The sequence below is a fragment of the Gasterosteus aculeatus genome, chromosome 1, assembly GCF_964276395.1.
Source record: "Gasterosteus aculeatus chromosome 1, fGasAcu3.hap1.1, whole genome shotgun sequence".
In the NCBI taxonomy this organism is placed as follows: domain Eukaryota; kingdom Metazoa; phylum Chordata; class Actinopteri; order Perciformes; family Gasterosteidae; genus Gasterosteus; species Gasterosteus aculeatus.
In genome coordinates this window covers 20,353,481-20,363,945 of record NC_135688.1, presented here as the reverse complement: position 1 = coordinate 20,363,945, position 10,465 = coordinate 20,353,481, and the positions used below count along the sequence as shown (strand labels likewise).

At 42.4% G+C, this 10,465-nt stretch overlaps 1 long non-coding RNA gene across 1 annotated transcript; it reads left to right on the top strand.

Moving 5' to 3' along the window:
* Nucleotides 1-7,739: 7,739 nt before the first annotated feature.
* LOC144405450 (uncharacterized) lies at nucleotides 7,740-8,159 on the top strand. The gene is made up of 2 exons (XR_013467043.1): nucleotides 7,740-7,878; nucleotides 8,124-8,159. It is a non-coding gene; the product is annotated as an uncharacterized LOC144405450 (long non-coding RNA).
* Nucleotides 8,160-10,465: the final 2,306 nt, after the last annotated feature.

Sequence of the window (10,465 nt, the reverse complement as noted above, 5' to 3'; positions counted from 1 at the left end):
TGGACTAATAAGATGTATAAAATTCATATAAGCACAATTGTAAACAATGCAATGAATTATGATTTATTGTTATTTATATGTACTAGCAGGATTTATAGTGTCCTACCTTTACCCCAGTCATTCCAGGGGAATCTAGATGGCGTTGCTCCTTTTTTAATCCGGGTTCGTCCACTGGCTGATGTACATAGGTCTTCTGGTGTAAAGTGCTGACTACAGACGTAAGTGCTCCCACGGAGGATTTTAAAACTCGGTCCCTCATCTCGTTTGATTGCCCTAACCCAACATGCACGTATTTCAGCGTCCACTGGAAAATCGTGGATACTTAAATAAGGAAATGTATGTTTGTTACTGTAGGAACACTACAGTAGCATCTACAAGATGACTCTGCCATGCTTATTGGATGGAAAACTGTTGAAAAATGGACACAGGAATAAAATGAATGAAAGCACATCAGCATATGGAAATGGTTTGACATTTAGCTTTCATAACAATGTAACACTTTAGTAAACTTGTGGAAAAACACGGGCTGACCGCGATTTAACAGGTAATCTTGGCGCTAGCTAAAGTTCTCTGTCTCCTCCACGACAGTCACACGTTAAAGAATGCAATAAGTTACTGGAAATTATCATTAAGGTCATCAAAATAACCTACATATACGATCCATTAACGCCACAAACGTAAACAGTAATACTATTTTAATTTTAACTTTCGTGTTGTCGGTGATCACCTTTTGTGTTTTCCTGAAGTAACGTTAACCAGCGTGCATAAGTTAAACCGGAAGTGCGTATACCCGGCTTTACGGAAAAGCGGAAGTTATCTGAAGTCATTGTGAAAAGGGCCTATTGGAGTCCCTTGATGGCTGATTGCCGTCAGCTGTTGCAGGCCACACCCTTCGGGGATGCACAGGCGGAGACACACCTCCTTGCAGACACAGGGGAAAACACAGGCAAAGGAAACAAACACAGAGGAAGCTGCTGGGCTGACAGCATGACAGCAGAAGGACAGCACCAGCTCCCGTTGCGCTCGCATCAACCTCAAGTTTAAATGGCAGGTCAAAATTTGACAAGAAACAGACACGTCACAAAAACTCAGGCCGTCTTCCTGCAGATAATAGGGGGGGAACCACAGGAGTTGCAGAAACAGCAAGCACAGAGCACACACTCGCAGTCCCAGGCTCCCGGGAGACATACGGCTTCATCATATTAATGTGACACCTTCTGTCTGGCGTACCAATAGCATAGTCAGTGTCACTTATCTGGGACTCTTCCTCATAAAGGCCCCGAAAACAGGCAACAACATCAAGACTAAGTCACCTGCCTGAAATTAGCGGTGAACAGACTTGTGGTCATAACAAGTCTTCATCTTCGACTGAGCTGACGATAGAGCTTCCTCAGCACAAGCACAAGCCTTGTGCAAGTGATCAGGAAATGCACAGACGTAATCTAGCACATTGTCTTGCGGTTCAGTGGTCTCTGCGCCCCACCTCTCACGCAACTTCAATGGACCACGGACTGAATGGCCAAAGATCAAGTCCGGTGGGCTGTACCCCAGTGACTCCTGAGTCGTTTCACACACTGCGAACAAAACTAGTGGGAGACCATCATCCCACGCTCGAGCAAAATCAAACAAGTGCGGAACATAGACTTCAGCGTCTGATGGAATCTCTCCAGAGCCCCTTGAAACTGTGGATGATAAGCACTGAAAACACAATGCTTGATGGAGAGCTGCTGTAATACTTGTTTGAATAAGTGAGACATGAAATTTGATCCCTAGTTAGTTTGAACGGAACTTGGGCAATCCGAAAGTCGAAAAAAAAAAAAATTAGAGGCTTAACAGCTTCTGGGTAGCGTGTAGCGGCACACATGATGGTCAACAGGAATCGATGTTTTTGGCAAAGGCCCTACACAAAATGATGCGTTCAAAGGGCTCCCCAATGACCGAAATTGGATGGAGCGGGTGGAATAACCTGGTTAGGTTTAGCTGTCACCAATGGCATGAAGGACCGTGTTCCACCAAGTAAACAACTAAATTTAGCAGGAACCACTAACTGACAAACTGTATTCCATCCCTAATCTTGACTGTGAGTTGGAGTCCATTTCCGCATCAGTAGGCCATTATCCCAATAGTAATCAATAGATCTACTCATTAGGTCCCCCTTCCCCGCAGCAGTAGCACGGCACCTGGACAATGACGGATCGATCTTCTGTTCCTGCATTATCAACTCCCTCAATGGGCAGGGACAAATTGGAGTCAAATTTGAAACTATGTGGACTGCGGCCGGGACGACATTGGCACTTCACCAACGGACGTAGACAACGACCGAGGTGCTGAATCCTCTGAAGACTTGGGAAAAGACAGCCATGGATTCTCCAATGACAAAGGTATCAGCCAAGTCAGGGCTGGTAGACGTATGCGCTTGAGCTCTAGTCACAGCACACACTGAAGACGTCAACAACACTGTAGTCTGGATCATTGTGCGTCAAAGGTTTCGAAACTACTTCTGGAAGAGGAAGAACTATTGCGCCAGCTAAATCATTACCAATAAGAAGACTGAAGCCTTCCATGGGAAGCTGCGGACAAACAGCCACTCTAAAACACTCTGACACTAAATCACTCTTAATATATACTGTGTGCAAGGAAACTTTTAAACGTCCTAACTCAATTCCCTGTACATCAGTACATCAAAACCACAGTAGGTTTCTTCCAAAAAGGGCAAGACAGAAGCAAGAATGAAACTCTGGACCGACCCAGTATCTCGTAACATCTGTACTGCAAATCCATTGTGCGATTCATTTGTACATTTTTTATCTATAGACGGCCCTAATTGATATATCGTATTTTAACTTACTGTTGCTTCGACAGTGCCTGGTATATTGTTCTGCTAATATTGATCAAGTTACATTTGTTCAACTTTTCCCAGCACTAGTTTTGTTATCTTCCAACGAGCCGTTATTGCAGTGGTTCCTCGTTACTGTCGTTGGAAGACAAAACCAGGAATACCTTTGTTGGTCTGGAGGAGCTTTAGCACTTATTTTTATACAAACGAGTTCCATATTTCTAGACCAATATTAGCTCAGCTGCAGAGGGGAGAGTGGGGGGAGTGGTTCAGGGAACGGTGCCGGCATGTAGTTAACAAGCGCAGCTAAGCAACATCCTGACTTATTGTCTCCCCTTTAAAAACAGTGAGCAGGACTTGGAGATGGGGGAGACTGGAGGAGGAGCTCAAGGGCATGGCCGAAGGGGGAGAGAGCGAGCAAGGAAGCAACAACCCTGTTAATTCCAACTCAGGAAGTAATTGAGCGGTGGAAGGAAATCCTTGAGGAACTCCTAAATACAACTACTACGCCCTATTTAGTAAGAGGCACCTCTCTCTCTGCAGGGATCATAGCTGGGAGTATCCTCACCTGTGTGTTATGTGGACCTGGAGAAGGTTGTTTGACCGTGTCCTCTGAGAGATGCTGCAGGAATACGGGGTCAGGTGGTCCCTTCTTGGCGGCCTTCACATCCCCGTACGCCAAAAGCAAGAGTTTTGTTCAGGTCCTTAGCAGTGGGCCAATGTATCGGATACGCTGGGTAGGGAATGTGTCCTTATCTCTAGTGAATATGAAGTGCCTCCAAGTCTTGTTCGTGTTGGAGGTTGGAAATGCTACACGTTAGTTGTTATTAAAACACCCCTCCCCCCCCCCCCCCCCCCCTTATTCCTTGTTATTAAATGCACTCTTTAAGACGTTATAAAGATATTACACGATCACGTCAGTAGAGGGCGCTGTGGTGCTGCTGTGGAGACATTGGAGAGAACGTAGCTACAGGCTCCGCTCATGCGCAGCTCAGAATAAAACTAGCTCTGGTTTGAGCATGACGCTAACGTGTGTCCTCTTTTCATATTAATCCACAGGCTACACAGTGCTTCCTAGGCTGTGTAACCTTTGCTGCCGGTCCAGATTACCCCTAGGTCTGGTGCCGGTAACATTCGCGAGTGAGGGGGATGATAGAACGTGAGTTTGGCCAGAGAATCAGAGCTGCGGTGTTGGTATTGCTCTTGCTTAACTTCAATGCGGTGACAAAAAGAGAGTTGAGCCGGAAGTCAAAGTTCTAGATCAGGGGTGCCCAGTAGGTCGATCCGATTGACCAGGCAGTACCAGTAGATCGCCTGCCATCGATGGAAAAAAATCGGCCGGTCCTCGGAGGGGAGGGGGTAGATTGCCATGACTTGGACAGTTGAAAAGTAGCTTGTGAGCTGGAAAAGTGTGGGCACCCCTGTTCTAGATCTAGATCTACTGTCACTTATGGTCATGAAAGATGGGTCATGACCAAAAGAACTGGGTCATGGGTACAAGCGGCCAAAATGGGTTTCCTCAGGAAAGGTGGCTTGCTTCGCCCTTAGAGATAGCTGAGAAGCTCAGCCATCCGTGAGGAGCTCGGAGTAGAGCCAGAAAAAAAGGGAGGGACAGAATGGTCCAAAGGAACGGCGGTAAGGGAAGAAAAATGAAAGTGAACTTATTCAATCTTCAAGCACCTTACCACTCAAAGACAAATAAAATATATATGAAGAGCAAGACCAAGAAGGAAAAGAAGAGGGATAGATTTAGGAGGGGGGAGGAGATAAATAAGTGAATGGGGAAAAATTACACTGTACAACTGATAAAAAAAAATCTATTCTTGAATGCTTGATTTCACCCCCCCCCCCACCCCCCTTCCCCCGCCATTGTTGTCATCCCCCAATCTAACAAAGAAGAGCTGTCCGAGTACAGTCTTAACCCTTTATCTTGACTGAGCAGAAAGACATTGCCAACAGCTCTGTCTGTGTTGGGCTTGGGGGGAGTGAAAGATTGAGCATATGTGTGCGTGTGATGAAAAGAGCTTTGAGTGTGTACTTTTGTGTGTGCTAGTAATGTGTGTAGGCTACGTGTTAGTCTTTGCCCGGATTGGAAAACCCGATGAGAGACAGACTGACTGTAGGATATGTGCGTTAGTGTGGGTGCGCGCGTGTGTGTGGGGGGGGGGATACAGCATGGAGAAGAATTACTGTTATCTGCCATGAAGAGGAGGGAAGAGGGGGGGAGATAAGAAGCTGCTGCTGCCGACAGAGAGAGAGAGAGAGGAGAGAATCAGGCATGAAAAGTCATGTTTCGATGGGGGCCGCCGTTGTAAATTTGCAGGATATTCAGAGCGAGCTAGTCCTGCTTGTGTGACTGCATCCATCTCTTTTTTTTTTTTTTTTTAAACCAGCGGTCTGCTCTCCTGATAGTGGCATTGTGCACGGCACACTGTATAGAAAGCTCATCAGTGCGGGTTGCCTATTGGGGCGTTATCGGACCCGGTAAGGTAACTGCACGCTTATAGACTGCACCCAGATAATGGGGGGCAGAAGAAAAGAGATAAAGAGGAGTTGGGGGGTGGGGGCTCTTCTCATTAACAGCTATCTACTGCACTGCAGACACTGGGCTGTATTGAGTGGTTCCTATGCCGGGCATAAATTAAAATGCACCCACAGCAAGGAAATGGAGGGAGTGTGGGTAGAAGGAGTGAGGAAGAGGAGGGGTTTTGTAAATAATTGACAGTAAAGCCAATTGGTGAGGCATGCATGGGGGACACCTCTCTGAATCCCAGTCTGACTGAGCTTTGTGTGTGCTGACGAGCAAAAAGACCGGCTGGTTGTTAGGTCAGTCTGGTGACCTTACAGCTGGCCATATATAACCAAATGTCCATATTATATATTTTTCTTCTTCCGACGCCAAAGTAACGAGTGTCAGGTGTTCTTTTACGCCACTCGCGGGGAGAACATGTTAAAAGATCACTTTTTACATGTTGTGGCCCTGTAAAGTTGGTATGGCTGACCAACTGTTCGCAAACATTTGCGTAATTACACATACACACATGACTGTTTACACAGGGTTGAACATGTCGTTTCCACGTTTGTAGAACTATTGATTAGGGGTTTTAAGTGCTTCACATTTTTTCACAATTGTGAGACCATACATCCATCTTTATCAAGTTCAGATGTAATAAATTCCGACAGAAGTTGGGTAATTGTCAGTTAGACTTATTTCTGCTTCCACATAAATCACCCTTAAGGCCATTATTAACAATGTTAATCTACCGTGGCTTCATTAGAACCAGTGGTCGCCATTTAGGTCACCTGTGTCAAGCTCACGGGCCATATCCGGCCCGCCGGGGGGTCCAGTGCAGTTTGCCGGATGGCTTTGCTATTGTGACAATTACAGAAAAATCCCCACGCATGCGCGGTCGCTTCTGACAGATGAGAGGCTTGTTGGGTTTATATATATATATATATATATATATATATATATATATTTTTTTTTAAATCGATTCGTCGGTCGTAGACGATTTTCAACTAAAAACGGTTGTTTTGAAGAACGTGTCACAGAATTTGTTCAGGATAAGACTACAAAGTTTGGCAAAATCACCATAACCAGTAAGGGACTCTTGCGTCTCTCTTAAAACGCAGAAGCATAAACTAGGCTTTAGGCTTCTCGTGTTAGGCTGTATATGGATGAGCTTGGAGGTGTTCATGTTTATAATCTCATTTGCTAACCTGTCTTTCATTGAACTCTGAAAACTTTCGGGGTACGCAGACTATGAGACACATGAGGGCAATGGGAAACAGGTGGACACAATCAGGAACCAGGTAAGACAATTTGACTGGTAACACATGAGGAGGGGCAAGTTACCTGAAACGAGAGGAAGGTTAATCTTTCAAAATAAAACAGGAAATGACAAGGAATGACCCCAACTTGACCTCAACACATTTGGAATGTACCATTTCCAGCGTTGGGTCGGGGTGCGGCTGGCCGAAATATTAGGTTTGATGCCATTTTATTGTAATGAAAATGAATTTACTTAATGATAATTTCACTTAAATCTAATAAATATTAAGCCCATGTATGAGATAATTAATTAATGACAGCTTGCTGCTCCTATGAGACACAGATTTAAGGTCACTTCCCCATTACGCTTTGGCTTTACTGCTTGCGAAGTGGGAAGAGGATTGTTTGACGCATATAAATTCGGCTCATAGTCGTACACACTGTTATTACAGCAACTGTAACATAAGATGTACATGGAAATTTGGCAAATGGAAAGTTCTGAAACTTATTTGGTAAGAAGGTACTGGGCAACACAGAACTGTTTAGTTCCTTTTCTCAATCAGTCAATGGTCATGTTCAACTGAATTTAAAGTTTGTCATGTTATAATGAAATAAATTGCTGTAATTTCTTAAGATTCTTAAATTGAGAAAAAAATTAAAATGAGAAAATGCATTTCCTGCTGAAAATGCGTTGGAATGCAAAAAGCTGAAAGCTGAACTACAGAAAGTTGGAGAATTTTAACACATTTGCTGAAATTACAGATATTAGAAAAGAAATTGCTGAAAATACAGAAAGGAAAACAGCTGAAATGAATGTGAAATATTGCAAAGAAAATACAGAAATTAATATTAAAACATTGCTGTTAATAGAGGCATAATAAAAATCTGAAATTATTTGAAAGAACTGCTGAAAATACAGAAGTTGCAGGAGCTTAAATGAATTTAAAAAATACAGAAATAACAAAAGCTGAGATGAATAAAAAAGTTTTAAATGGCTTGTAGTAATTTTAGTAGTAGTATTAGTTAAAGTTGTAATTGTGGTATTAGTAGTACTAGTTGTAGAAGTAGGTTTAGTATCAATAGCTGTTTTGTCACAAACGTTAAATCAATGCTATGTTTTATTTTGAAAACAGGAAATGTGATGTAATTTGTCAGGTGACAGGAACCAGGAAGTCAATGAAGAATATGGCTCAGAACTGCTGTTTGTATTGGTAGCTTTTCAATCCAGTTGAGTCTGCATGCATCCTATACCTTTTTGATAGCATCGTTGGTACGTATTGATTTGTTTTATTGTTCATTATCATCTCAGGTGATTATTTTTGTGACAATGTTTAGTTTGGATATTTTTGTGCACATGGCCTATTGAGTCATTCGGGTTGGTAACTGCACTGCTATGGTTGTCATTAAAGTCCATATGACTTAATAAATAACAAAGTAAATAAGCATAAATATATAAAGTAGCGGTCGAAGAAAATGCACTTCATTTGTATTTATTATGTCTTTTGTGTGTTTTAGTTTTACTCTTTCTCATGTCAATAAACCTGTGGACAACGGACCATTGTCTTCAGAGTCGTGATGTCAGAAAAGAGTTCGTCTAACTGCCAAGGTGTATCGGAGCGCATATACCGAGGGCGGCATAATAGCTGTCAAGTTTCGTGTGTTTTTCCTGATTAACCACGGCTCTGCCCAAACTTGAAAAGAGCTTTCTCTCCAGTGGACACAAAGGACAACTCGAGAACTGTTGATTTTATGATCCTTTATTCCTCTTAAGGGTGGTTTGGTGGATCGGACAAAGAACAGAGCAGGTTGATAACCAGTTGCGTCTCTGGGAGATTAGGAGCCGTGGCCACAGTGTCCTTTTCCTCAGGGCCGAGTGAGAGGGCCATCTGAGCTCTCCACAAACATGTTATGCCATGCGCTTCCTGTTCGTACGCAGGCACTTCCTGTGAGTGGAATCTCCATTAGCCGCATCGTCGCCCCCTGCAGTCTGGGTGCGCTCCGACTGTCCGGGGTGGATATGGGCCTTGAGTTCTCTGTGCGGCTTGTGACCGGAGATTGACGCAATAATAGCAGTAGAACCAGCTGTAATACTAATACTATTAGCCATAGTAGTATTTGTAATTTCAAACTAAGAAGTTATGAATTGGCAGGCCTCATCACAAACTTTACAGTAAGAAGTCCCTCCATGGGGCTTTTATTTTGAAATTATTGGATTGGGTGGGGTGGTTTAGATGGAGGGAGGATGAGGAAGGGAGGGATGGTGAGGAAGAGAGAGAGGGAGAGGGGAGGAGAATTAGACAGACAGACTGACTGAGTGAGTGATTAACAGTGAGAAGAGGTCAGGGTGGAGGGGGGAGGGCGGGGTGAGTGTCTTCATGTTGGTCTGTTGACAGAAAGCATAGCTGCGTCATGTGACTCCATTAATCAGGTAATAGGAGCAGCTGTGAGTCACAGACAGAGATACTGTCAGATTTTTTGAGAAATATATCGCCAGATTTGTATTGGAGCCTATGGGGCTTTTGGCAGAGGTTGTGTCACTTTAACACTCCGAAAGCCAAAACTAAAGAACTCTGGGATTCTATGAACTAGTGAAACATAATCAGTGATTATGAAAAAATTAGAATAGATATCAACGAGCAGTTTTTTCATAAAACAGTTGAGACTTGTGTCAACATTTGAAAGTTTAAATGGTGTCTGTAGCTGAAAGATTGGCGAAGCGGAAAAATCTGAAAGTTGAAGTTTTAGAGAATTTGAAAACGATTTCCATTTGAAAACCATGTGAAGAAATATTCATGATTATTGATTTATATAAATTCAAGCTTAAGAGGTCGAAAGCTGGGAAGTTATAGCTGGAAAGCCGGAAAGGAGCTGAATATTTTAATATTTGAATGGTTTCAATAGCTGAAAGTGTGAAGGAGTTGAAAGGTGCGGCGGAAGAAGAATAAGTCGGAAATAAAGATTCGAAGAACAATACTTGGAATGCTTAATGCATTCCAACAATGAGTCGGAATAAAGAATAGAAGAACAATACTTGGAATGCTTAATGCATTCCAACAATAAGGAAGATAATCTTGCTCCTTTGCTGGGATAATTTGCAAAATATTTCCATACCTTGTTACTAGTTAAATCTAACCTGATATTAGTTGGTAAATCTTATTGAAAAAAAGGAAGATATATTTTCAATTTTTCATATGTCAAAAATGCTTGGCAAGATTATTATTTTTTGGACTAAAAATAAGACAAATTTTCTACAAATATGTTTTTTTACTTTCTTAAAAATCAGTTTTTGCAGTGTAGTTCTATAGCCTATGGTAATCTACATATCTGTATATACACACATATTCATGATACATGAGCACATCCATACATATATCCTCATAGGTATCTATTCATTCATTCATTCATATAAATTCGATACTCTCCGGGCTTGTTTTTTTAGTTGCTTACTCTGAAGGAGTGGAAATAATATTTAGCTAGCAGGATATCATTCGATGATGCATCCTGTACTGTTCTCTTTATGTGTTTTACTTTCAAAAAGCGTTAACACAAATAAACAGCCAGCCAAACTCCTTTTTTAAGAGCCAGGAGTACGAGTATGCTTGATCCTTTCAATATCCGCATACATAGGACATCTTGGGGACGTTAAATTGGAGTAAAACTGGAAAAGAGAATACAAAACATTTAATCAACTCAAGTAGAGAAGTCACTATTCTATATCATTAAACACAAAGAAAATAGTCATCGCTTTCTGAAAAACACAAACACTAGATTGATGTGGACTGTAAATGTAATGCCACACGGCACAGCTCTACTACTTCCTGTTTTGCACTTCCTTCCTATTCTTTTGTTAGGGCCAG